At 42.2% G+C, this 27946-nt stretch overlaps 1 long non-coding RNA gene across 1 annotated transcript; it reads right to left on the reverse strand.

Annotated features, from left to right (window-relative positions):
* Positions 1–9763: 9763 nt before the first annotated feature.
* On the reverse strand, positions 9764–27451 carry LOC125443714. Its single transcript, XR_007246166.1, has 3 exons — positions 27352–27451; positions 17438–17602; positions 9764–9974 (listed from the first exon to the last, which is right to left on the reverse strand). It is a non-coding gene; the product is annotated as an uncharacterized LOC125443714 (long non-coding RNA).
* Positions 27452–27946: the final 495 nt, after the last annotated feature.

Genomic DNA, 27946 nt, shown 5'->3' on the forward strand with positions numbered 1-27946 from the left:
TTGAGTTTTCCACCCCTGCCCCGCCCCCCATATGGGTGGCCACCCTCCCCCACCATGACCAAACAACTTTTTTTGCACCAGATCTTGAAGTCAGTGTATGTATGGACCCAGGGGGAAGGAGGAGGGGTGTGGGGGGTGATTTTCCATCTCCCACATGACTAAATGGCCGCAGCCTGGGGACATTTGACCCCATATGTCCCCCATATGTCCCCCTGGGCCCATGGATTTGGCAGGTTCTCTGTATTCCACACTGTTCAAAAAGTAAGTCTCTTGTCTCTTCCCTCATGTAGATATCTACGCAAGGGAAGGAATTAGAGGAGGAGGAGCAGGAGGGGGAGGGGGAGCTGGGAATTCAGAGTACCTTAACTATATATCAATATTTAATCCTTTGTTTTGTAAAAAATGCAGTCATAATATTATTGATATATAAACATATCCAAAACAAAAATAGAAGGGGTCTGTGAAGTCAGTAATGATGCCACTGAAAATGACAGCCCCCTCCCTTGAAAATCCTGATTATTTAAGGCACATGCAGAAAAAAAATTAACTGACTCAACAATTGTGAAAATACAGAAGGTAGGCAGATGCAAAGAAGAACCATGGCCAAACTGATTCTAATGCTTGTGGATTGACTGCCAAGAGAATCAGTGCAAGTTGAGCATGTGGAAAAGCCCCCCCGACAAGCTAGGTGTGGGGACTCAGATCTCTTAAACTGTGAGTGACTTGGGCAAGCCCATTTTTTCTTCTTCAGTTATACTCAGCATTCAGTGTTTCACAGTGGCCTAGCACCATATTCAATTCTCATAAGACAAGGTGGGTTACATTTATAAACAAATACTCTCTTTTGCATACCTGGGGAGTACTCAAAAGCCCTTCCTTGCCTGATGATGTGTGCATTTTGCAGCTCAGTTTATAGGGGTGAAGTAATCAAGTTTGCTGTTCTCTTTGTGATAATAACCGGCTATCACACTGGAAAGCCCAGAACATGCTGCATAACAGAGTTCACTGATAAATTTACCTGATTGCTTGTTTTCTTCTTGCATTTCGAAGAAACCATTAAGTAATTTATTGCTGAGACCTATCACCATGTCTAATAAAACTTTGTTTGTGCTACAAAATGAATGTTAAGGTCAGATGTTTCCAAGCTTCTAAGCCACAACACAAGATCACTATCATGTTGATACGGCTGCTGTGTCTTAGATCATTGAATGGTCATGGTATCTATATGATAAGTTAATCAGCTCTAGAAGGTGTACATCAACCACAAACTTTTAAGAGTTACCCATTTACCACCCAGTACAATAACAGCTATATATTTCTTGGCTATTTAACACCATTAAAACAAGAAGGTATGTTATATTTTCTGGTCTACTCAGTGCACAGGAAACACTCAATATGTGACTGAATGAATTCTGAGATAACAAACACACCGCTAAAGCAAGCAGGACATAATAAAGAGTGATATCTTCCAGAGCATCTCTGTTCAGTGGAAGGATATGCTGCAAATGGCAAAGTGGGATTCAACTTTCAGGTACAGGTTAATGCATCACATTTCAGCCCAACCTGCCTTCTCCCAAATTTTGTATCTACATCATAAAATAATTTTGAAATAAGACATACAAGACACATCAAGACACAGGTTTTAAAAATTCCATTCTACAAACTGAACAGAAACTGGCAAAATCTTCAGTATCCCCGTTTGTATGAGTACCTTGACAGGCTACCCAATGGATATTGGAAACCCCCCCGCCATGGAAGCTCATTGGCTGACTTTAGGCCAATCACACTCTCTCTGAGCCTAAGCTTTCTCACAGGTTTGTCACAGTGAATAAAATGAAGATGGAAGAACCATGTACCCCACCCTGAGCTCAATGGAGAAAGGTTGGGATTAAGAAATTCTAGATGAAACATGGCACCAACCATGGATGATATATACACCTCCATACTGTTTTTTGCCAAGCGCCCACTTGCCAATTTATGTCCCTCAGCTGGTTCTATTCAGCATGTCCTCCATTTGCCTGGTGTGTATTTCATTGGCAAGATCAAGTGGCATTCTTAGCGGTGACACCTGTTGTTTTGGAATAGATTTCTGAAGGAAATCTACGAGGCACCTTTGAGTGCAGAGGATCTGCAAATGATTCTTTTTCACACAGCCTTTTAAGAAGTGTTCTGTATTCTATGTATAGGCAGCTCTAAAAGAGGACAAATAACTTCTGTGGGGACATTTTCGCTTTGGAAGATGATGTGGGGGGTGGCAGAGAACTTGACTCTCTGAACCTTTCTGTTCTAAAAAAAGGAATAATTTTCATCATTGAAAGACCTCACTTGCGCAGAATGTGAGTTGGTCTGGGCTGAGCCTGGACTCATTACAAAACATAAAATGTAATTTGGTCGGTGTGGTGTAGTGGTTAAGAGCAGTAGACTCTAATCTGGTGAACCAGGTTTATTTCCCCACTACTACACACAAAGTCTGCTAGGTGACCTTGGGCTAGTCACAGTTTTCTCCAAACTCTCTCAGCCCCACCTACTTCACAAGGTGTCTGTTGTGGGGAGGGGAAGGAAAGGTGATGGCAAACCCCTTCAAGACTCCTTAAAGGTAGAGAGAAACAGGGTGTAAAACCTGACTCTTCTTCTTCAAGGTCTATCTTCAATAGATAGGTGTTCTTTTGTATTAATTGTTGATTCTGTAGACCATCCAAAGCATGGGATAAAGTGAGACAGGTGTGCTTATAAAAACAAAAACAAATAAAGACCTTGAAATGGCAACAGAAAACTCACCCTCTTGCTGTGGCAGTGGTGGAAAGTGCAGTCAAGTGACCGTCAAGTTTTGGTGGCCCTGTGGATTTTGAAGGCAAGAGACATTCCATGGTATACTGCCATTGTTAACCTCTGCATAGCAACCTTGGACTTCCTTGGTAATCAGTCCCCCATTCAAATACTGAGCAGGGATGACCCTGCTTAGCTTCTGAGATTTTATGAGATCAGGCTAGCCTGGACCCTGCTTAGCTTCTGAGATTTTATGAGATCAGGCTAGCCTGGACCCTCCCTCTTGTTCCAGTGGGTCTTTTTCTCCCCAAAACAGCCCTAGTGGACAACAGTTCATCCAGGAGTTAAGCTGACACTGGGACATTAATATGGATAATTTTTTTTTCCTACAGAGAGCTCAACTACCATAACTCTAGACACGTATTTATTGACTTGGCCTGCCAGTAGCCTGAGAGAAAATTCATGTCAGATTTGCACTGAAACATCCAACTGAATTTGATGGGAGAGCTGGCTGGATGTGTTTTCTCTGTCTCAATCCCCTGATGCTTACTTAAAGGGCGGGGGAGCTCTCTTCACATCTAGAGTGTTTGCCCAAAACAGTCACAGAATCAAGAAGGATTTTTTTCTCTCTCTCACTCACCCAGTTTCTGGGACAGCAAAATGAGTATTTATTGTGGTATAAACCAACATCAAAAGTAGCTCCTTCATTCTTATGCAGTGCCACCTCATGAATTCTTCATGAAGCCAAGAGCACACCTTGTCAGAAATTATATCTGCTTCAGCTACAGGGACAATGATACATATGTTCGTACGAACACATAATATGTTTTATTTAAAGTATGTCATAAATATTTTTTGCCCTCTAGCAGGGTTTAGAATGAATTGGGGCTGTTCGGTGTCTGAACAACAATGTTCAGATAACAGAAAGAGAAGACATTGACTCCAAAATGTCTAACTTTATCTGGGGAAAAAACATATTTCTTCACTGATGAAGTGGCCAATTGGAGAAGGTTTTCTCTGGCAAAATGGCAACTGTTCTACTCAAGATGCTGAATAAATTGACGAATTAACAGCCAAAGTGGGCATTAGCAAGGAGAAGTCATGTGTGTTGATACAGAAAATGAAGCACGTGGCTGAGAGAAATTTAAACCAGATACATCTGCTTCCTCTCCTGCCTTGCTCCTTTTGACAAGGTACCTCACCAAAGACTCTTGAGGAAACTTAGCAGTCATGGGATAAGATTATTCAGGTTGGTGAAAACAGTGGTTCTCCATAACTCTGGATGACAATGTAGCAAATGAATTTCTGTGTTGGTAAGCATAAGGTGATGCACATTGGGACAAAAAATCCAAACTTCAGGTATAGGTCTGAATTTGCTGAGACTGAGAGGGGAAAAGATCTTGGGGTCATAGCTGATAGTTCAATTACAGTGTTAACCCTGTGTGCTGCAGCCACAAAAAAAAGGCAAACTTTATATTATGGATTATTGTGAAAGAGACTGAAAATAAAATAGCCAACATTAAAATGTCTCCATGTAGATCAATGATGCAGCCTCATTTAGAATACTGTGCGTATTCCTGGACACCATATCTCAAAAAGGCAATTGCTGAGTTGGACAAAGTACAGAAGAAGGCAATCAAGATGGTTAGGGGATTGGAGCACCTTCCCTATTAGGAAAGGCTGAAAAATTTTGGACTTGTCAGTATAGAAAAGAAATGACTAAAGGGCCAGTCAGAGTCCTCTCAGAACTCTCTCAGCCCACATGGGGATAGGCAATGGCAAACTACCTTCAAACACCTCTTGCCTTGAAAACCCTCTGGGGTCACCATAAGTCTCCTGTGATTTGATGACAATTTCCACCACAACTAAAAAGGGACAAGATAAAGGTTTATAAAATTATGCATGGGGTGGAAACAGTTGACGAAGAGAGCTCTTCCCTTCTCTCTGAAAATACTGAAACATGAGGACATCCAATGATGCTGATGAGCAGTATATTGAAGACAAACAAAAGGCCTCTAGGCACTGTTGTTGGACCTCCAAAAGAACTGGTTGGCCACTGTTTGAAACAGGGTGTTGGACTGGGTGGACCACTGGTCTGATCTAGCAGGGCTCTTCTTGTGTTCTCCTTGTGTTTTTATTGACCAAATAATGGAAGAAAAAAGACAGGAAAAAGGAAGGAAAACCACTACATTTGGGGAGAGCTACATTTAATTTTGGGAGAGTTACAGGCTCCAGCTGGTAGATGGCAACTGTAGATGGCAACAAAATGAATTATTGCCCAGTACTGTACTGTTTTAACAGGAATAAAGTAACCCAACAGCTGCTCACAACTAGCTGAATAGCCAGTCAAAAAAAAATCACCTCCTTGCTTGTAACTGGCAAGCATAATGTGAATTGAGCCAACAGGTGTTGGAACATCCCTATCAGTAAGAACGTTAGAAATCAGATGTTCAAACCTTCAACGCAATATGTTTTAAACAGGCCTGGCTCTGAAAAGGGGAAATGGATGCCCAGCAGGAAATTGCAAACATCATAGAATCTCTCTTTCCTAATTCTGCAACATTACTGTTGAAGAGAGAAGCAATCTTTCAGTTCCAAAAGTCTCTTGACTCAGGAACAACTGGACCAAATGCAACAAAACAAAAAGCGACACACTGGCTGAGTGCAGCGTTGCTTCTGTAGCTGCATATCGTTTCTTTGGATTTGGGACACATTTTAGCTGATCAAGACTGCTAATTTTACAAGCCTGAATAAAGACCTTCGGCCAACTGCACCATCAATGCTGAGTTGATCTTGCAATGGGATATTATACACCCCACTTGGGCAAAAGCAGTACAGTAGATTTTCTCATAAGCCAGACATCAATGAAATCAAATTACTCAATGGTATGATGAATTAAGAGAACATGGTTCTGTTCTCCTGCACTGATTGCTTACAATGTTCTTCCTGGATTTTTGGTTGGAGAAATGTTGCATTACGACGAATTCCTTGTGTTTTCATGCATCGTGTTTGAATTCCTTTTTACGGATTTCATTATTCATCCATTGCTTGATTTTTTTGTCTCTTGATTTTTGTCACATCTACTAAGCAAGAGTTCTGTAAAGGCCTATGTTTTACTATATAAGTAAACAGGGGGGATAGGGGAGACATCAAAATTTTCCTCCTGGCTCCATCTGACCTTACACCTGAAATCTAGCCTCAAGCACACATGAATTAGACCTCACGGATGATTGTTATATATTTGGAGGTAGGAGGCCCTCTCACTATGGTATCCAGTCATCGATAGCAAATGTTTGCTATGTTCTTCTCCATTCCTGAAGTCCCCTTAGAATGATCATGCCTGGAGTCCCATGTGTGGAGAAATAAATACCTTGGATTGAGGCTGGAGTGAGAAGACACAAGGGCATGAGTCTCCTTTATCTTCCTCACAGTGGATCTATATTGCATAGGAGGGAGGAAAAACAATTACATTCCCTTTCTTCTCAGTTACACCAGCTTGCATGGTTATTCCTCCAGGTGTAACTCACAGTCCTGGGATAGATCTTCCAGGGAGTGAAAAGTTGCCTCCAGAATGGATGGGAAGCAGGCAGGGAGAAATCCACATTCCCTATAATGTTGGCTACAGGCCACATTGGCAGAGAGAAATGGCCAGAGGGTTGCACTAAAGGCTGAGAAATTGAGTTCATATCTCTAAAAGGTTTCCCACTGGCCATCAGTGGGGTGTGGGGGGATGACAGATTCCAGGACTTTACTAAAGTGTAACTAAGCAGAGTCCGAGAGATTGCTTCTGATTTGCTGGAGGAGAGAGTGCCAGTAAATCAGTAGCTGGTTATTTTGTACAGAAAAGATAGTTGGAGGAGAGTTTTGGAGAGGCAGAAGTTGAGCAAGCAACGCTGTACCCTTAACTAGAAGCTTTGCTTTCTGAGGGGACTGTCAGACAAAAGTAACTGCTCTGATCTGTATTCTCTTATTGCAATTTAACACACACACACAGGAGGATATTGGTTATCTTTGGGAAAGATACTACTGAAAGGTAGAGACAGTGAGGCTTCTAATTCAGTCAGTACTCCAACAGGGAAGGGATTCTTCTGAGGTACAGAAAGGAAAATCATAACCATATAAGTTATGAGTGGGACAAGATTTGCATACCTATATATCACTCACACATTACAGTCATAAGGTAAGGGCTACTCTGTTCCAGAGGGGACAGACTGATTATCTTTTGGAAGGAACATTTTCCTCAGTTGTTGAAGGGGGCACAGGTGTAAACAAATCCCTAAATTCTCAACTCTGCTATGAATGCCACAGATGATCTTTGACCAGATAATCTCTCTCTCTCTCCACCTACATTAACACACAGGGTTGTTGTGAGATGAAAATTGGAAAAGTATGCTGTGCCTTGAGTTTCCTGAAGGAAGGCATGTTTGTAACACACTAGACAGGCTGCAATCATTTCAGAAATCATATCACTACCATAATGGGAATGGTTGCTGTTGTACACGAGCGTATGCTGGATCACACATTTCTTCATGTGTTTGTGGGTGCGTAAATGGGTGAGGCCCAGCTGGGCCATTTGCATGTAGGATGAATTGCCAGTGGGAATTGGCCCCACTCTGAATTAGATTGCCCTTCAATGTCCTTACAGGAATCTAATGTGTATTAGCAGAGCATCATGAGACTAGTATTGACCTAGTAGGCTGGCAGCAATTTATTTTGGTTTGCTGTTGTGGTTTATGGTTTTATGTTTTTTTCCCCTTGCTCAGTTAGGGCAGCCTGTCAATAAAATGAGCAGTACAAAATATATTCAAACCTGGTGTCCATTGATGTTTTATGGAAGTCCCAGGGCACCCCCTAACATATGCTTCTGTCATCTCTTTCTGAAAAGCTTCGTGTTCTGGTATTTAAAATACTCTTTGACTTATTCAGCGGCTGCGCGTGCCCTAAGAGCTTCACTATTGTCATCCTGCGGGGCTACAAAAGACGTAAAAAGATGCATACGTCTTGTTTACAGCTCTACCATACAAGGTTGACTGTTGCTTGCATACAAACAAGCGCAGAAAATGGAAAGGGGGGAGGGTGTTCAGCCCAAGTTCAGGGTTGGTTTCAGTAATTCATTGTAAAGGGATTGTGCTTTTATGCTGTCAAGGTCCATCAGCAAACATACAGACTTTTTGTTTCTAGATTCCCCTCATTCTGCAAAAAAAAAAAAATGTTTTTGAATAATACATAATCGGGAAAGCAACCTCATGATATTTTTGGCAATAACCTTTTTGGTACCCTATCCTCAGTCAAGAGGCTTACAAAATTCATTTTCTTCCAGGAGTTTCAGGTTACCTGAACTTGTTTCTAGGATTCCCAGCACTGCCTAGGCAAATGCAAGGAAATTTTAGGAGCAGTACCTGGGGAGGGTGGAGTTTGGAATGGATGTGATGTCACTTCCAGGTGATGCAGGAGGATTCCCCCAATAGACTCAAGATAAAGACCACTGAGACATAAGAAAATTTCTAGAGGCCATTTTTTTCTCCTGCTCCTCAGTTTCTCAACAGTTAGATTAGGGCTGGTGGCAAGGAATTCTGTGCAAGGCCTGGGTAATTGGGAAGTCTACTTACTTCTGAAATTGAACAAACATGCTGCTAGGCTGGTTTTTAGGCCAAGCTGCCCAAACAACTACTTTGGGGGACACAATGACTGCAGGGGCTTGACTTGGATCCAGGAAGAAAATGCTTATTCCTTGTTTCTTTTGAAATGGCCCTCCATAAATATAATAGGATCCATTTTGTAATCCATTTTATACTTCCATGTTTTGTCCATGTATGGTTTGCAGTAGCCTTCAATTCCTGCTTATGGTTTGCAGTAGCTTTTAATTCCTGCTGTACTTTTGCATCTAATCGTGCTGCATGAGCACAAGGATGAAACTCCACAAAAGAAATAGAGGGGGGCATTGAGGGGAAACTCAACTGGGGATCCCTTACATAATTCTGAAGAAGATAAGTGCCTTAGCTCGTTTATTAAGATGAAAAAGAGTTTGGATTTTTGCCCCCCTTTCTCTTCTGTAAGGAGACTCAACGGGGCTAACAAACTACTTTTCCTACTACAGACATCTTGTGAGGTAGGTGGAGCAAAGAAAGTTTTGAGAAAACAGTGATTGGCCCAAGGTCACCCAGCAGGAATGTAGGAGTGGGAAAACAATCTGGTTCACCAGATAAGCCTCCGCCACTCATGTGGAGGAGTGGGGAATCAAATGCAGTTCTCCAGATTAGAGCCCACCTGCTCTTAACCACTACACCACGCTGGCTCTGAGACAACTGAAGGAAAAGATAGCAGCTGGAAAGGATCAAGTTTTGGACTGAAGTATCTATGATAGAGTCAAGACTCTAACTTAAGCAAGAAGAGGGAAAAGGCTGGGGGCCATTTATTACAAATAAAGTTCAGAAGGCTGTTTTACCCCAGACAAGGTGTGCTACATTACAGCAGAGCACAGATAAGCACCATATCCAATCAAAAGTTCACAATCCATTCAGAGAACGTGTAGTCCACCCCCAACATTTCATTGACTGGCAATATAGGATAAAGTTAAATGGTGTACCAAAACTTGTAAATCCTTTTGTGGCTTTCTATCCTCTGACTGTGATAAGAACCCCTCCTTCTGCTACTTGTAGCTTTGGGTATTGATTGCTCTGCTAACTGGATGTGACACTTCACACGCCTGATGAAGTAAACTCCGTCTCATGAAAGCTTCTGGCACAATGCATTCGTCTTTATGGTGTCACAAGCCTCTTTGTTTTTCTGGCTGTAGAAGACTAGTACATCAAACCCCATGGGTGAAATAGGAGCTTTTGGATTGAAACTATGGCTCATTCCGCACATGCAGAATAATGCACTTTCAAACTGCTTTCAGTGCTCTTTGAAGCTGTGCGGAATAGCAAAATCCACTTGCAAACAGTTGTGAAAGTGGTTTGAAAACACATTATTTTGCGTGTGCAGAAGGGGCCTATGTGTGCATGGCACACATTCCTATGCAATGGGTCGGTCTTTCAAGTACCGACCCTGCTTGGCTTCTGAGAGCCAACATGATTGGATGATATCATGCCATCTTCTTTTCCAGCTGAAAGGCTACATATTCAGTAAAACCTCTAAAGGTAGCAGATCCTTTGCTGTCTAAAATCTGCTGTACATCTGAGGAAAGATTTGGTGTGGTGAATATTCAGCTGCAAAAAAAAGAAATGCAAAAATTCAACACTACACATTAAAATGCTAATTTCATACTTAGTCTTGGCAAAGGAACATTCAGACAGCCCCCTCCCAAATTTAAAAGATATTTGGGAAACCAAAAACACTTAACTTTATAATATAGTGAAGTGCAAGGGATGTTTGTTTTCTTAATAGCTTAACTTTCTCTTTCCGGTATACCTGAAATAATTCTTGTACTATGAAGGAGAAAAAAAATATCAATGAACAGATTAATACTTGGTTCAATTGTAAATGCATTTTTCAGATTTATGACCCACTAGATTTAAAGGGGCTTACTTATGAGCAAACATGCAGACAGACAACTTTACAATGAACCTCTTCATCCAAATCAGGAGGTGTTGACTTTTCCTCTGCCCCACATTGTAGGGCTGGTTAACTCCCATAGATTAATTCACTGAGCAGCCAGGAGAAGTGAGTCTTGGGCTCATGCCTTACAGAACATACCTATTTAAGAGAACCTGAACATTCGCACATAAAATCTCATGCAGTCAGCCCACCACGACAGGGCTCACCATGTACACCAAAATGGCCTACTGATTTTTGTTATTTTTACAGACCCAATGAGCAGAGGATAGCCAGGCTGTATAAGCACCGCCCATCATCCTTTCTAACTCTTTGCTTAGATTGTTTCATCTGGTAATTGAAGAGCGCAAGCATTTGTACGAAGGATATAAAATCTAAATGCCATCCAGGGGTTGAGGTTAGGCCCAGATAATTATCTGAATATGAAGTCGCCATCTCAATTTGGTTGCACTTAAATTAACTACTGATTGGGGAAGGGGGAGGGATGGAAGAGAAGAGTACCTAAAGTGATAATTAAGATATGTTGGTAGTGAATCAAAGATCGTTATTCGAAACCAATTATTTTTATTGCATTGTGGCAATTCCACAAAACGGCCCTAATCATCCTATTTTTAATTTTCATATTGCACAAGTCCATCTGAAACAGTTCCTTCTCACTGTATTGCTATAGCACATCACTCGGCAAAACCTTCCCTATTTTGTTTTGTGCACTTTTGACCACAGTTTTAATTCTATTCATTGGGCATGTATGGTGTATAGTTTTATTCAGCATATAGAGGCTTGGATACTGCCTAACCTTTCTGCAGATGGAAGGGAAGGGGGATTTATGTCGATTTCCCCTACTGTGGAAGACTACTGATTCCCAAGGGTTCCTATATCCAAAAAGACAAAATATTAAAACAGATGGTTCTTTCTCTTCCCCTGCAGTACAAATTGATACAGTCTACATCCAATAATTTTGGTGATCCTTTGGATTGATTCTCATGCTCACCATCTGTAGATTCATGGTCATGATGAAGGCCTGTATATGTAGAGCTGGCAGGGGTGTATTAAATGAACATAAAACCACCAAATGCAAAATTCTGATTCTCCCAGAGAATTGCTGTCATGATCAGAGACCTTCACTCTTGACTTCATGGTCCTCAGCTTCAGACAGCAAGATACCAACCATTGTACTGATTGAAAAAATAATAATTAAAAAATAGCAGAAGATGGTGTTAGAGGTAAACATAAATGCATTCTTTGAGGCCAAGGCTGAAAAGTAGATAGGGAAAGATTCCCCCCCCCCCCCCCGCCCAAAATCAGCTGTAAAGCTTGCAGCCTGTAAAGAAATCAAAACTCCTATCACATAAAGGCACATGTTAAAAACTGGAAAACCCTATTTAGCAGAATTCAATGCAGTCACAATGATGCGTCCAGGCAAATCTTAAAGATCTTTCCTGAGACCATACAGCCTCTTTCAATGAACGCAACAAAATTCTCTTTGGCTTCTCATACTCTTCAAACAGCCAGGGGGAGCAGTATGATAGATCTGGTTTGAAGAGAGAAGGCAAGAATCCCTGTTTGTGCACTTTTCTTCCTGCCTGTATTTTCCAGCTGCCAGTCCCATTTGTGCAAGCCATGTCTGCAGCAAAACTACCAGCCCCAGATCAAGTACACACCATGTCAAAGTCTGACTGGTGGACGTAGACAAGTTAGGCATGTCGCTGGAAACTCCACAGAGAGATTAGTGAAAGTCAAGCTGTGAAAGGAGAGATGAGCAGCTAGCTAGATAATTGGAACATGCATCAAAGTATAAGTTTTTGCAGACTCAAGTGCTTGCTGCTCCATGACTTTCTGGAAAAGGAGTCCCATTCTGGCACACTGTTTTTCAGAGGATGGTACCTTGTTTCTTTTCTTGGTATAAATCATCCAAGCCTGGGGGGATTTTATCAGTGGAATGAATCCTACTGCACAGAGAACCAGAATGGAGAGCCAGTGTGGTACAGCGATTAAGAACCGTGGACTCCAATTTGGAGAACTGGGTTCGATCCCAGACTCTTCCATATGAAGCCTTCCAGGTGACCTGAGACCAGCCATTGTTCTCTCAGAATGCTCTCAGCCCAACCTTCCTCATAAGGTACCTTTTGTGCAGAGGGGAAGGGAATGTGATTGTAAGCCACTCTAAAGATAGAGAGGGGAAGGGAAAGCAGGGTATAACAACCTACTTTTTAAAAGATACCAAGAATTTAGAAGTTAACGCCAAAATGCACTGATTTACAATTTCTCATCCACACACTTTCAACCCCAAAGCCCTCGTTTTAATTCATTTCTCCTTTGTGGAAATCGAAGGGTTGGATCTAGCCACCTTAATCTTACCTCCCTCCCTCCTTCACTGTGGCACCAAGGTCACACAGTTTTTTTCACACAGTTTCTTTGATCCCCAGAATAGCCTTTATGCAAATGAAAAGGTTGGAGTCATTGGCATACTGCTTATAGGGACATGGGGTATCCCATGTCTCTGAGTGCATGCTGTTTCATCACATGACAAAATGATGTTTTCCCGAGCCATACACCGCAGCACCCCACCCCCTCCCGGGCTCCCTGCAGGCCGGCTTCTGCCCTTCCCCCTGAGCCCCGCCCTTTCCCAGTCTCCCTGGTAGCTCCCGTAAGTGGGGAAAGGGAAGCCAGGCAAGGGGGTGGGACGCAGGGAGCCAGGGGGCACGGGGAGGCACTCATGCCCCTTGGCCCCATTTAGGCCCCTTCTTGAGAAGGGCAAGATACAAATAAAAATAAAAATAAATAAAAATAAAATAAATATGCCACTGGTTGGAGTCAACTAGCTTGCATGGGAGACTACCAAAGAACTGCAAAGTTGCTGTGCAGAGACAGATAATAGCAAACCACCTCTCAGGGTGTATTGCCTTGAAACCATACAAGGTCACACGTGAACTGTAATTTGACTGTGCTTGCCACCACAACCAAATCAGCACTATATGTTACATTTCAATTGTATGTATAAATATTTACATATCAATACCAACTCAGGTTGAAACTTGAACATGTGCACACTAACTTAAAAAAAAAAAAGGAATTCCCTCAATGGCCAGATAATCAGAGATTAGGGAGTCATAAATCACCACTACCATTCTCAAAATTAAAAAATACACACCAGGATCAATAAAGTTGTGGGTCTCTGGAATACACCCTTAGTTCAAGAGTGAGAGTGGTTAGACCAAGCAAACCAATAGGGGTGGTTTTCCATTTCTCATGCCTGCTGTTTCAAGCCACCTTTTTCCATTCCCATTTCATTTTCACTCCATTGTAGAAACTGAACCTATGATTTTGCTAAAAAAAATTCTGATCATGTAAAATGTATACACTTTCAACATTATTTGTGCACCACTAAATTAGCATGAAATGTATTTTTGTGGGTGTCTCCCCTCCCCACCATCCTCACAAGGTAGGCCAGCACCCTGGTGAGCTACTCACAAAGGACCATATTGAGGTTATCAGTTTCCAGCAGACACACTTTAATGGCAAGCAATTTACAACACTCTCACACACTTCTCATCCTTCTCCTTCCTATTCTCCTCCCCTGTACCCCTTTTATTCCTTCCAAAATGGTTTCTCCCCACTTGGGGCTCCCTTCCAGACTAGTAGTGGTTGTTTGGTGGGCTGTCTGTTATGCTCAAGATTGGCCCCTCAAGGTTCTGGGCCCTCCTTCCTGATTGCAGCCTGGTCTGGGTTGTGCCAGCTCTGCCCTTTGGAAATGCTGAGGCCTGTTGATTGCAGCTGGGTTGGGCCTGTGCTGGCCCCACCCTTCTCAGTGGAACAGCTGAAGCCAGCCTGCTGCCCAGACAATCCAACCAGTTCCCAGCAGCTTCTTCTGGATCTCCAGAGGTTCCTGTGTTTGCTGGTAAATCCAGGGGTGTGGTTGTCAGATGCATTCTGTAGTCCCTGGGCAACTGTCCAGTCAAAGGAAGCGGGGGAAGACTGCTGACTGATGGGAGGCAGCACTGTCCTCAAACAATATTAGATGCATAAGTGGTGCCCAAATCAATCCCATGCAAACTGGGAAAGGGTGGGGCAACAAATTCAATAAAATAAATAAATAAAAATATAAAACAATGTAGGTACACAGTACACTAAACAAATGGAGATCCAAAACCATTGACTACAATGTATGCAAATATAGAAAGCCCAACCTTGGTTGGGAAAGGGTGAGATATAAATCCAGTTAATAAATGCAATAGGCACTAGTCGTTCATTCCTAGAACCAACCTGACCCACAATAAAACACAATTTTACCTGCCTTTTATTTAATTTTGTTGGACTAAACAGGTGGGGATGAGAAACATACCACAACATTCTAGTCACCCACCACCCCATGTCTTAAGCTATGTTCTGTTCCTTCATATACACCTCAATTTAAAGTGGTGGCAGTTAAGGGTGGGGAGGGGGGCAGAGAGAAATAGATATCAGATATGACAAGTGTATGTTTTTTTCAGATATCTGACTGTTCATTTTGACTTGGAAGGGCAAGCTTTCAAAAGTTTTCACCCTCCATTTCTGAGGAACTTTATCCTTGTGGCATGTCTGTCACTTTTCACAGTGCTCAAACCAGCTTCTGCAGTTTTCACAGAATGGCAGTTGTTGACAGGTTGTTAGGGGCTGACAGTGAATATGTTTGAAAAACTGTCAAGCTGGTGAAAAAAATTTAGAGAGAGAGAGCCTCCTCATATTTGTACCAAGCATGTTAAACTGTAAGTGGAGTCTCGGAACTCGCAGACCTACTTCCAAACCCATTATATGCCTCACAACGACAGCTGACAGGAATATATGATCCTTCAAAATTAATGTCAGATTGTCACTATAAAAAGGTCAGGACCGCATTACCACAAAATCCCGTTTATCTGGATAAGAATGATTTGGCCTTTTAATGCTCACTTATAGCTATTCCACACTGGTAATTTGAAAAGCGAAAAAAAAACCCAGCTCAATTGAGACTGGTAAGCTTTTAATTAGACTAATATGCGTCCTGTCACAGGACGTACTGTCCTCCCTGAGCCCATGGCAATTCATGCATTCTGGTCCCATCCAAAGACCCGTCTTTGTTTTTGCATTGAGGTACTGTTCCAAAAACTTCCAGGTGTGGAGAGAGGCAATGTGGTAGTAAAAAAAATTTAATAACTGACTCTTTGAAATAGGCACCATCTTTGTCTAACTTCTATTCAGTTCTTAATGAGGCCATTTTATTTCCATTCTTGCTCACCATTGGGCCATAGTTCAGTGGTAGGGTATGTGTTTAGCATGCTCAGTCCAAGGCATCTCTAGCTAATCAATTGCAGGGTTGGCCTTAGACCTTGGAGGTGATAGAAAATGCTGTCAAGTTGCAGCCAATTTATGGCGACCCTGGAGGGTCTTCAAGGCAAGAGACGGAGGTGGTTTACAATTGCCTGAGACCTTGAAAAGAGCTGTCAGTAAAAAGGAAAAGTTCTGGTCTGGATGGGCTAATGAGCTGCTTCAGGATGAGGAATGGTATGGTATATCCTGATCTCATCAGATCTCAAAAGGTAAGCTGGGTCAGTACTTGGATGGGGGATCACCAAAGAAGACCCTGCAGAGGAAGGCAATGGAAAAAACATTTGTTTCTCACTTGGTTTGAAAGCTTCTTGCTGGGGTTTCCAGAAGTCAATAATGATTTGACGTCACATAGTATGTGGTGGTCTGCTTCAGGAGACAGCTTTCTATTAACCTTTACAAGAGAAAAATAGGTTGTTCAGACAATCTGCCTGATATGTTATTTTTCATGTAGTCATTAAGAGCTCAAAGGTTGGTGGCCATTTTGTGCTTTGGATTCCTGCGGCAATAACGTACTGGGTTGCTGTGTGGTTTCTGGGCTGTATGGCCGTGTTCTAGCAGCATTCTCTCCTGACGTTTCGCCTGCATCTGTGGCTGGCATCTTCAGAGGATCTGATAGTAGGAAAGCAAAGCAAGTGGAGTATATATACCTGTGAGCCTTAGACAATAACGTACTGGCCTTGTAAAGCAGATATTGCAACAGAAATGTTTAGAGTTGATGCATGTGCTCTTTGCCAATAGTTGCCAATAGTTGCCAATAGTTGAAAGAAAAACAATGTTGATTATTGATGTGGTTGGATTGGAGATGATGTGGACTGGAAGTCAACCTTAAAGAACCAAAAAGCAGGTGGGAGACCTATCCTCTGGTGTTTAAGTGCCTGTCATGTAGCAAAGTACATTGTATTCACGAAGAGAACGGTACAAAAATTTATGCAGTCTGGGTTGGATGTTGCAGTACAGGGAGACTCATCCCTTTTTACTCTTCCTTCCTTCCTTCTCCCAGAAAAAAGGAGAACTTCCTATTGAGTGTCCACAACTCATCGCTTCCTAGAGAATAAGATGGTAGAATTATCAAGTCTCCCGTTCAATTTTTTTCCCAAATTTTGGAGGTACAAGTAGTTTTGTTTCCAAAATTGAAAACAGTGCTTTGGGAATGTTCAGGGTTTTTTTTAAAAAAAATTGTTTTTGCTTCCAGATTTCATACATAGCACATTTCATTGCAGTTATCAGCTTTCATTTCTGTGTTTCCACTCCCTTGTACATTACCAGTGCACATGCATGCACTAGTAACTCCCTGCAAGAAAACAAATGTTATGTGACAATCCATACAGTGGTACCATGACTCTTTCATCAAGGTATGAATGCAGAGAAGACCACATGCATGCCAGCAAAACACTGCAGAAAAAAATAGCGATGGAGCTATGCATATTACCACATCAAGCTTGCCTTTTTTTTATTCTGTGAATAAATCTACTCTTGCATATTGAGGTGGTGGGAAAACCAGAACTCCATGAAGGAGACTGAACAATTCAGCAGCAGCACATTTTCCAGTTCCAGGATTCATATTAGAAATCCTCTTAGTTTAAAACTGGAATCCAGGAGGAGTGGAATGGAGGACAGCACAGACCTATGAAATAATAAAAGAATGGAATGGAACTTCTCAAAAGTTTAGGAGAGGAGTGATGGAGATAAGAACAGTTGTGAACATGAAAACAAGCTGGGGTGTAGCAAGGTGAACATTGACCAATAACCTTTTGTAGTGGTCAGGACATACCTTCTGCATCCTTTGGGTGTAAATTCTTCCTTGGCAGTCCTCCTCTGGGTCAGAGCTGGATAGTGATACACTGGCTGAATATCCACTTACCATCCAAGTTGTCATTTCTAGACCCACAGTGAGCTAGAGTTCTGACAAGTTTCAGAGATTCTCGAGATGTTATGTCTGCAAGATGGTGAGACTCATACAACTTAGAGGTCTGGACAATCACCTGTCTGAGAAATTACTGGTTCTGAATGGGTCAGTCTAACAAATTCATGTCAAGTGACCCTGGTCCAATGAAAAATCAATTAATATGGTCTTTTTTGTTTCTGTATATTGCACTGTGAATACAATGTATTTCTGTATTTCTAGTGTAGAGGTCTAGTCTTGTCACTGATACTGTTGATTTGTCTATCTCTGTGATGTATGGGGAGAGGAAGGGAAAGGAGCTTGTAAGCCACCTTGAGTCTCTTTACAGGAGAAAAGGTGGGATATAAATCCAAATTCTTCTTCTTCTATATATACGCTATAATATATAATGTTGATTTATTGCTGCACAAAATAATGTGAAATGGAAACATTTTATAGAAAATAACTGGCATGTAGAAAATTATACAGTAGCATTCTAATCTGGAGGAACTGGGTTTTGCCTGATTCCCTTGGCTCACTGGCCCGTACTTGAGCTTGTGTGCAGGGAGGCTTGCATCTGGGGAATTTCAGATTAGCCTTGTGCACTCCAACAACATGCCACGCAATTCGGGGTGACCTTGGGCTAGTCACAGATCTTCTGAGCTCTCAGCCCCACCCACCTCACAGGGTGTTTGTTGTGAGGGGGGGAGGGAAAGGAGATGTCAGCCCCTTTGAGCCGCCTACAGGAGAGAAAGGGGGGATATAAATCCAAACTCCTCCTCCTCTTCTTCTTCTTCTTCTTCTTCTTCTTCTTCTTCTTCTTCTTCTTCTTCTTCTTCTTCTGTACAACAGCTGTCTTCAAGCTGTTATTTATTTCTTCTTCTTCTTCTTCTTCTTCTTCTTCTTCTTCTTCTTCTTCTTCTTCTTCTTCTTCTATGTGACAAATTTGTGGTTCCAGTTCAAACAAGAGAAAAGTAAAATCAGAACAGGGATATTAGAATGGAACCGGCAACCTTGCAAAACTTGATAGTATCCTTAAATAGGGTTGTTGGCTGTGAACATTTCTAGCTAGGGAATAGCTGGCTCATCAGATGCTCCAGCCTCCTTCTGTACTAACATGATACCATGTTCGTTCTTGGAAAACAGCCAGTCCTCAAAACTCAAAGACATGACTTTATATTCCCAGAATCATGGCGCCCATCATAAGCAAATGGCAATACAAGATATATGAATGACTTGTGCATTCTATTTAACTACTTCTGGGTGCTCATCCATCTCTCCTTCTCCTCATTGTTTGTGTGTGTGTGTGTGTGTGTGTAATATGCTAAGCAGCTAAGCATCTCCCTAGTGGCCTCTCTCACCCATCATTCCTAGGCAAGATTCAGGGCAGACTGCAGGATCTAAATAAGGTTGTTGGATGTAGATATTTCTGGCAGGGGAGTGGAAATGTAATCAGATCAGGTTACATATGTTCACAATCACTCCTTTTGAAAATTATACCCTCTATTGAATTCTTAATTTACCAGGTTCATCCACTCATTTTCAAAAGCTCTTTCAAAGCAGCATACATTAAATGCAATATAGACAGCACGATAGTTTTTTTTAAAATGGTGATCAAATATAAAATCTAACAAGGGAAAACATAACAAGAGAAAATGCAAAAATGGACAATTCAGAAGCAACTGTGGAATTAAATCATAGGGCGAACTCTCAAAAGAAATTTGAAAAAGAAATGTCTGCGTTGATTTTGCAGTGTCAAAAGAGAAGCATGAGAAGACAGTCCAAGGTCCATGATAAGAAATTAGAAGGTCCTGACTCTAATTGTGGCCAATATTGGTCAAATCCCCACTTGAAATTTGCAGGCAGATCCAAACCTGTTCGTTGTGAAACCGTGTCCTCTTCATCAGAGTTTCTCCCTCCCCACTGCAGCGAGCACACAGCAGACACACCCATTTGCAGAACTCTTAGCAATCCCCACTACCAGGCGAGCTCGCTTCGCTGGTCTCCCCTGATTGGCTGGCGTGCCTTGATGGGGTGGGACCTTTTCCCACTGTGGAAACGTACATTGTAAGGGCGTGATCAAAAAACCAGTGTGTAAAAGTTTAATGTTTAACTATTTAACTGTGCAAACAGTTAATCATTACCTGTATAAACTATTAATGATTCAAAGTTACACGTTTGACTGTTTAACGTTTGTGACCCCTTCTGTTGGCCAATCGCAAAAGCGGAAACAAAACCAAGGAAAGGCTGTGCGCGCATCGCAGCGCTGATTGGTTGCCCAAATTCCGCGTCACACTCCAGGGCGGGAAACGAGTCAGGGTTTCAACCCTCATCCCTCCCCTCGGATCAGCTCTAAACCGTGTTAATGGGGTCTATGCCACTTGCAACCAGGTCCTGCCAGAACGCAGATTAACGAGGAGAACGAGCACCAGAAACGGAATCTGCCACGCAAGCAATGGGGAGGTCGTCCCTCAAACCTGGTTAGTTTGCGTTCTGAAACCTGGCTAAGACGGTAGTGGGGATTCGACCATTGTCTCAACCTAAGCAGAATGCTGAGGAAGGAGCTCCATGGCTTATGGTGAATTTCGGGGAGTTACACATCAAAGCCCCTGCCCTGAATGACTCAGGCTAACCTAATCTCAGAAGTTAAACATGGTTGCCCCTGGTTAATTTTTGGATGGGAAACCATCAAGGAATTCCAGGGTAGGTAAGCAGAGACAAGCAATGACAAACCACCTGTTAGTTTCTTGTCTTAAAAATCCTATAGGGTCAGGATAAGCCAGCTTCAACTTGACTACACTTTTCAGACACATGTCAGAGATGGCACCTTCATGGAGTTGGATCCAGCATAGTTCCATGATTCCCAGCATAGTCTTATTTGGTAGCCAAAGGGAACTCTTCCTTCCTTTGCCACCCAAAGAGAGGCTGGTGGGATCTAACCCATAGAATCCTAGCACTTGCAGTTACGAGCAGTCCAGTCCAAATTAAAGCTATGACATTCCTGGTAGGTTGCTATCCAGGCTATGCTTCAAAACTTCCAGGGAGGTTGAACTTACCACTCCACTAAATGCTTGATTCTATAGTTGAACCATTATTACAACTTTGAAGCATCTCCTCATGTTCAACTAAAATAGATCCTCCTGTAACTTAGACCCATTAGATAAAGCCTTGTCCTCGGGAACAGCAAAGCATTGGTTTTTTTCCCCTCTTCCATGTAATGGTTCTTCAGGAACTGAAGCAGCATGATCATATCCTTGTCTTCTCGAGTCTAAACATAACTAGCAACCACTATTGTTGCCAGAAATTTGGCAAATGTTGACTTTTGAGTGGTAAGTCTTGGTTTGCAAAGGGAGATGACAAAAACATCTGGCATTTACCAGCAGCTAGGACAAAAAAAAGTTTTAAAGTAGGGTAAACTTCTACGTTATAAAAAAAACAAGTATTTTAATATATCACAAATAGGCACAAATACTTCCACGTAATGAACAAGTTGCCCTCAATATTCATGCTACACTGGATTCAGCTGCGCTTCAGAAATATACATTGTTCTGAATTTCATCTTATGAACTGACATGGAATGGTGGTTGGACTAGGACAGTGGTGGCGAACCTATGGCACGGGTGCCAGCGGTGGCACTCAGAGCCCTCTCTGTGGGCACGTGCAAACAGAGTCGTTCCCGCCACACACATCTAGGCTGGCCTGAGCCACTGGGCTCGATTATTAGCATTAAACCAAAGACCTAGTTTTGGGGAAGCAGTGTAGGTAACCCTGTTAAGCGCTGTTAAGCCCCACTGATTTTCATGCGAAGAACTAAAGGGTGATCCTTTACCTGGGAGTAAGCTCAGTTGCTGGCAATGGAGCTTGCTTCTAAGTAAACCCTCCTCTAGGATCGTGATTCACCCATTGGAAGAGTTGCACGGTTGCTTCAAAGCTAAACCACCGACTACCACCAAGCTTACTCCCGAGTGACACACACCTCGGAGCCAACCGTTTTTTCTAAACTAAAACCTCAGTATTCAGGTTAAATTGCCGTGTTGGCACTTTGTGATAAATAAGTGGGTTTTGGGTTGCAATCTGGGCACTCGGTCTCGAAAAGGTTCGCCATCACTGGACTAGGACCTGGGATGAACTGGCCCAAATCCTCCCTCTGTCATGGAAATTCAGCGGGTGACCTCGGGCCCATAACAATCTCTCAGCCCAAATTCCCTCAACAGGTTGTTCTTCTGAAGATGGAGTGGAAGAGACAGAAGAATGTACCAAGCTGTTTTGGGCCCTGATTATGAAGAAAAGTTTGATAACAATTTTAAAAATTACATTTGTAAAATCTCCTTGCCCTTTCATAGTTTTTTTGTGGTTTCCCCAGTTACCCGAGCCTCCAGTAAATTCTCAAACGTCATACCCATTTTCCATTATTATTATTATTATTAAAGGCCATTTCAATGTCATGGGTGTAAATGTAAAAAAAAAAAAAGAGGTTCCGCTCAAAAGTTTTCTTTCTTTTCATGTTAAGCCTTGGGCAATGTTGACTTACCAGTAAATGTTATTCACCAAGTTTCCAATACATACCCTTCAAAACAAAAAGAAGACCACAAAACAAAGATATTTGGGTATGTGTAATTGTCCTGGAAGCAACGGTTGTGGCTATAACATGCCATGAAGCAATATGAAAAAGAAGTGAATGGAATTTTCCTAGAGGAACAACAACAAAAAAGAATCTTTGGTCTCGACTTCTTTTTTTTTCCACTGCACTTAAGTCCCAGTAGATGTTAGTGCAAGGTATGATTCAAGGAACAAGAGAAAAAAAGGTCAGTGCACTTTTCTGAGAAAAAAAACCTGAACAGTTTCACTCAGGTATATTTGTTCTTAAATGAATGCAAGGATCGTTTCTGTTGCAAGTGCTGTTATGTTTCCTCTATAACTACAGTGGTGTGAGGCACGTTCTTCAACTTTCCTTGACTCCGTGGAAGTATTTTCAACTCCAGGGAATAGGTTAGAAATTCAAGATTTTGATACAATCTGATTCTTTGAAACCCAAGGCATGGCCGTTCTGCCAAGCTGCCCCTCCCTTCCTCTTGACTCATTAAAACAGCAGACGCCCGGCCAAGTGAAGGATTTCTGCTGTTCAACATCTGCCCAGAATTTTCACTTGTGTCAATGTTGCAAGTAAAACAAGATCAGCTGCAAGGTTTGGGATGGCGGTCACAACAAAAGCTCAGTAGGAACAGGAATAGTACCTAGTCGTAAGACTGCAGTCGTGGTTCTGCTCTTGTGTTAAAATTAGAAGTAGAAGGCCATTTAGGATGGTTTTGGAGAACGTGTGCAAGTGGCCGAAAAGGGTTACGTGAGGGTGGAGGCAGAAGAATAGAGGTCCAGGAGGACATCTTGCATGGTCAGCCCAGCAGCCTATTCAGTCACCAGATTTCCAAGGCAGAAGTCTTTCACAGCCTTCCTATCCATGGCCTATGCTAATCCATTGATTTTCAACCTCCCCCCATGACACTCAGCATAGGGATGCTACTGAAAATGGAAGCCCAAGTCAGATTCCACCCCACTCCCTTTATAACACAGGCAGATTTACTATGTCATCAGCACATCACACATTTCTCCACACCACTGACGCACATATGTAAATCTGCTGCACTATTATAGAGGAACAACAGAAATCAGTTCGCCTGGAGAAAATGGCTGCTGTGGAGCATGAACTCTGTGACATTATACCCACTGAGGCCCCTCCCCTCCCCTCCATAAGCACACCCTCACCAGGCTCCACCTCCAAATATCCACAGATTTCCTATCCCAGAATTGACAAGCCTAGCAGGTAGAACCCATTCACCCCCAGAACAGTGTGGAACAGCTGCCACGGTCATTCCATGGTTAACACTACCCCTGGACATTTGCAGTGTCAGGACTATTGCTTGTTTGATCATTAAGTCATTCTTAGTTCTTCTTCCTATTCTTTAGGGAAATGGCCAACATGGTGGTTTGGATAATGGACACTCTGTGCCCTTATTACAACTAACAGCCCCATCCAAAGAGGGGCCACCAGGGTTCGTGGGAGTGGTGTGCCTTCACACCGGCATGTTTGCCCTCCCTAGGGCACTTACCCTGGCAGAGGGGGGAATGCACCAGTGGCCAGCCATCCCAATTGCTCCCCTACACATCTTGCTTGGATGCTAGTATGGGAGGGGACAGGTTAGGGCATGTTCGGGGGCTCCCTCCCAGGATTGAGAGCTGGTAGCACATTGCACTGGCCCTTGGACTTACACCACACTTTCTGTGGTATATGTCCTCTCAATCCTATGGGGCTTCTCCGAGGTGAGGAGCTTTCAAGGCTTTTCCCTGCTCCCCGCATTGCCAAAAAGCCATTTTGGAGGCAACTGGGCAGCACTGTGGCCCATTGTGTCCGGGTTTGGATGGAGCTGCCCAAGACTTATATTGCAACATTGGTAAGATAAAATGCTGCCCACCTCTGGTAAATCAATGGATTGAGGACTTTAGAACACTATCAATATTTAAATGCATGGCACAACAATTTCATATGGGGTTATTTTTAGATCTTTGGAAATATTTTATAGACATTTATGTGCAGATCTGCTGCAACTTTGCTATACTTTTGTGTGTACTTTATGTATGTATCCTTCCTTCCTTCCTTCCTTCCTGCCTGCCTGCCTGCCTGCCTGCCTGCCTGCCTGTGCCTGCCTGCCTGCCTGCCTGCCTGTGCCTGCCTGCCTGCCTGCCTGCCTGCCTGCGCCTGCCTGCCTGCCTGCCTGTGCCTGCCTGCCTGCCTGCCTGCCTGCCTTTCACTCTATTTAGTTACTGGATTTTAACTTTTTTCTGTTTTCTGTTTTTTTTCCTTTTAAGAAAGACATTTTTTAAAGTTCTGGGAGAACCAGGATTGAGATTATCTGGGAGAACCAGGTTCAAATATCCACTCTGCCATGGAGGAGCACAGGGGTGACCTTCAGCCTGACACTGTTTCTCAGCATAACCTACCTTACAGAATTGTTATGAAGACAAAATGTGGGTGGGGTGGGAGAGAGAGAGAATAATGTACTCCACTCTGCACTCCTTGGAGGAGGAGTGGAATAAAAATGTATCAAACATAAAATCTCACTGCAGATACGGCTTATACGTCTCTTCAACCTAATACCATTAATTACAATTAAAATACTTTGGGGTGGTTGATGTTTGATTTTAAAAACTGTCAAAAAAAGCAGATGATAAATCTAATAAATCAACAGATTAATTGAAATCACCTCTAACTATAAGAGCCTTTTTGAGATACTGGAGGAAAGATTTCTCAATTTCACCACCAGTTTAGCAACTCATTGTTAAATGACAGGAGATCTTGCCTATTTTTTTTTACTGAGGTAACACACCAGAGCAAAAATAGCTTTACAAATGAACTGTGTCCTTAACTCAAAGATCCACTAATTAAAACTTGCCCCTAATCACAAGCTAATTCATCTACCAATTAAACCTTGAGGCCAAAATTAATGTAATGCCTCCTGGGAAAAAAGTGGAGATTCTATTCTCTGCTAAATCAGTGTTAAACCAGTATTAACCTCCCAGAGATTTATGTAATGCCATTTTGTACAAAACTTGCTTAACCTACTCATTTTCCATAGGTTTTCCCCACCCTGGTCTTTATCCTCACAGCAACCCTGTGAAGTAGGTTAGTCTGAGACATAATGACTGGCTCAAGGTCTCCTTGTGAGTTTCATGCCCCGACCGCCAAGCCAGACACACTAACCACTACACAAAATAGGTTCAAAATTAATGATTTGGTTAATCAGGGTTCTAGGTCTATGCAAGCCCCACAGCTAATCCACAACTGCAAGCACCACAGCTAATCCACAACTGCAAACTGTTTTACAAGCAAATTGAGAGGCGTGCTATTCAGACAATGAGGTCTGGGGATTAGCTCACTGAAATTACAACTATCAAATGCAGTAAGGTCGTCTTGAAAACTCATTTGTGGCAAAATTTGCAACATTTCCATATAAAACAGAAACAAGGGGAGTGGATGTTACAAAGAGAAGTGAGATACAAACACGATCCAGCTCAAAGTGTTCACTGCTAACATGTCTAACAAGGGGCAGCATCTTCCTTCCTTCCTTCCTTCCTTCCTTCCTTCCTTCCTTCCTTCCTTCCTTCCTTCCTTCCTTCCTTCCTTCCTTCCTTCCTTCCTTCCTTCCTTCCTTCCTTCCTTCCTTCCGTGGCTTATATTAAGGTTGTTCCTGAGACATCCAAATTTCTCTATGGATGCTGTAGTTCTAAACTATTGAGTCTCCTTTCCAAAGTGATACATTAATCACCCTCAATTGTTCCATCTCTTATTTTTGCATTTTGTCCAGAAATTATTGCATGCAGTTTTTGATACCATTGATTCATCCATGACCTTTCTCTCTCATCTCCATCAAATCATACATTCATAGGCACTGGTCACATAGTGTGCTGAGTCGCAACTGACTTATCACAATCCCTTGAAGTTCTACCTCATGCAGTTGTCAAGGCAAGAGACTAGTCGGGGTGGTTCACCATTGCTTTCCTCTGCATAGCAGCACATAGTCTTCCATGATGGCCTCCCATTCAGCTTCTAACCCAGCTTCCAAATTCTTACTTCCAAATTCTTTCAGGATCAGACTAGTCTGGGTCATTATATCTGTCTCAAGTGAAATCATACCTACAGTTGTTTCCTTTCCCTGAATGTAGCATTTCGCCAATATGCATTTACACTTCTGCTAATTGGTAAAACACAGTAAAAAAATAATCTCAATCAGTCATATCATTCATCAGGATTGCTTTTTTAGAGTTTTTAATCAGTGCAATTCTGGCATTAATTTCAGAACTTCTTGAAATAAAACTAGAATTAAGGAGAGACAGGACAGCGTGATCTTCCAGAACAATATAGGAATGGGAAAAGTGGAAATCTGCACATACCTAGTTTGTCTTCCATCAAACACACACATGCGTTTCCATATTCCATATGCCAGCAGTATTGTTATTATTATTTGATTTGACCATACAACACAATCATTATTAAGAGCATTTTTGAGAATTACTCGCATCAGCCAGAGTCATTTTGTTGCCATTAACAAGTAACTTGTGCTCTAATAAACGTCACAATGAGTTTCATTTAATTAAAATCATAAATATTATTCCGTAATGCAGATTGACATTTATATCTTCATTTACATGGCACGAGATTTACGGCTGGGGCTTTATTTGATGGAGGCCACAAATAATGGCTATTAAACTGCCAGGCAATGGACACGGGATCACATTAATGGAATTAGACAAGGCAAGGGACTGATCTATAGAGCCCTCTTGCTCAAAAGGAAAGCCAAGTCCTGTCCAAAACCAGATGTTTCCTTTGGCTGCCATTCCATTCCACTCTGCTATGCTTTGACTGGGCAGTTGAAGTTGAGCTATGCTAAGGTGTAACAGAACACAGCAGCCAACAGAGAAATTGGCTTCCAAGAGATATCACAAGCAGGTTACTGCCTTACATTCCCCCCCCCCTCCCTTCCTCAGAGGCATTTGTTCTCATTTATTTCATACATTTATGTCACTGTATGAAATAGGGTCTACGTGACAACTGAGACAATTTTTAAAAAAAAGAAAAAGAAGGAGGTTATGGATGGAAGACAGAGCTAATTTTTCCTACTGTCCATTAAGACAAACCTAGCGAATGCAATGAACTCAAAAATATCTTGTTTTATATAGGAGTCACCAGATTGCTCCAAGACAAACAGAACGAGAAAAGAGGGCAAAGCTCTGTCCGCTATTGCACCCCTTACCTCTGCCAACGTGAGTTCTTGTCTCGTGTTGTCCGTCCTGACTTGAAACCAGCAGTGGAGTAGCTGTCCGCTCTTCCAAATCATGCAGCCTAATTCTTCCATTTCCATTCAGTTGCTGTTGCTGTGGAAATTCAGATCTGTTCTTTCTGGCTCCGTAGCTGAGCACAAAACAACCTGCTGAAGGATGTGGGTGAGAAATTAATTCAAACTTGCCTTGTGGGCAAATTATCTCACTGGATGCCTTTGTGAAGCTGAGAGAAACACTGTGGAAACAAAAAAAAAGCATCCCCCACTCCATAAGTATATTTACTGCTCTGGATTAGGGATGAAGCGGTCCCTAGTTAACGTACGTTCATATTTTTGTGTCATTTCTCTTGTCTGCTTTCCACTGCGGATCTTGCAGATTTGATTGTATTGTGTGCACATTTAATACACAGTTGAATTCATACAGAATTTATACGCAATGCACACTTTTGCATACATACATACATGCATACATGCATACATGCATACATACAATATCTGATGATGATTTATGTATGAACGTGCAAATTATGCAGTGGAAATTTGATGTCAGTGAACAGAAAATTGTATC

The sequence above is a fragment of the Sphaerodactylus townsendi genome, linkage group LG14 (assembly GCF_021028975.2).
Source record: "Sphaerodactylus townsendi isolate TG3544 linkage group LG14, MPM_Stown_v2.3, whole genome shotgun sequence".
NCBI lineage: Eukaryota > Metazoa > Chordata > Lepidosauria > Squamata > Sphaerodactylidae > Sphaerodactylus > Sphaerodactylus townsendi.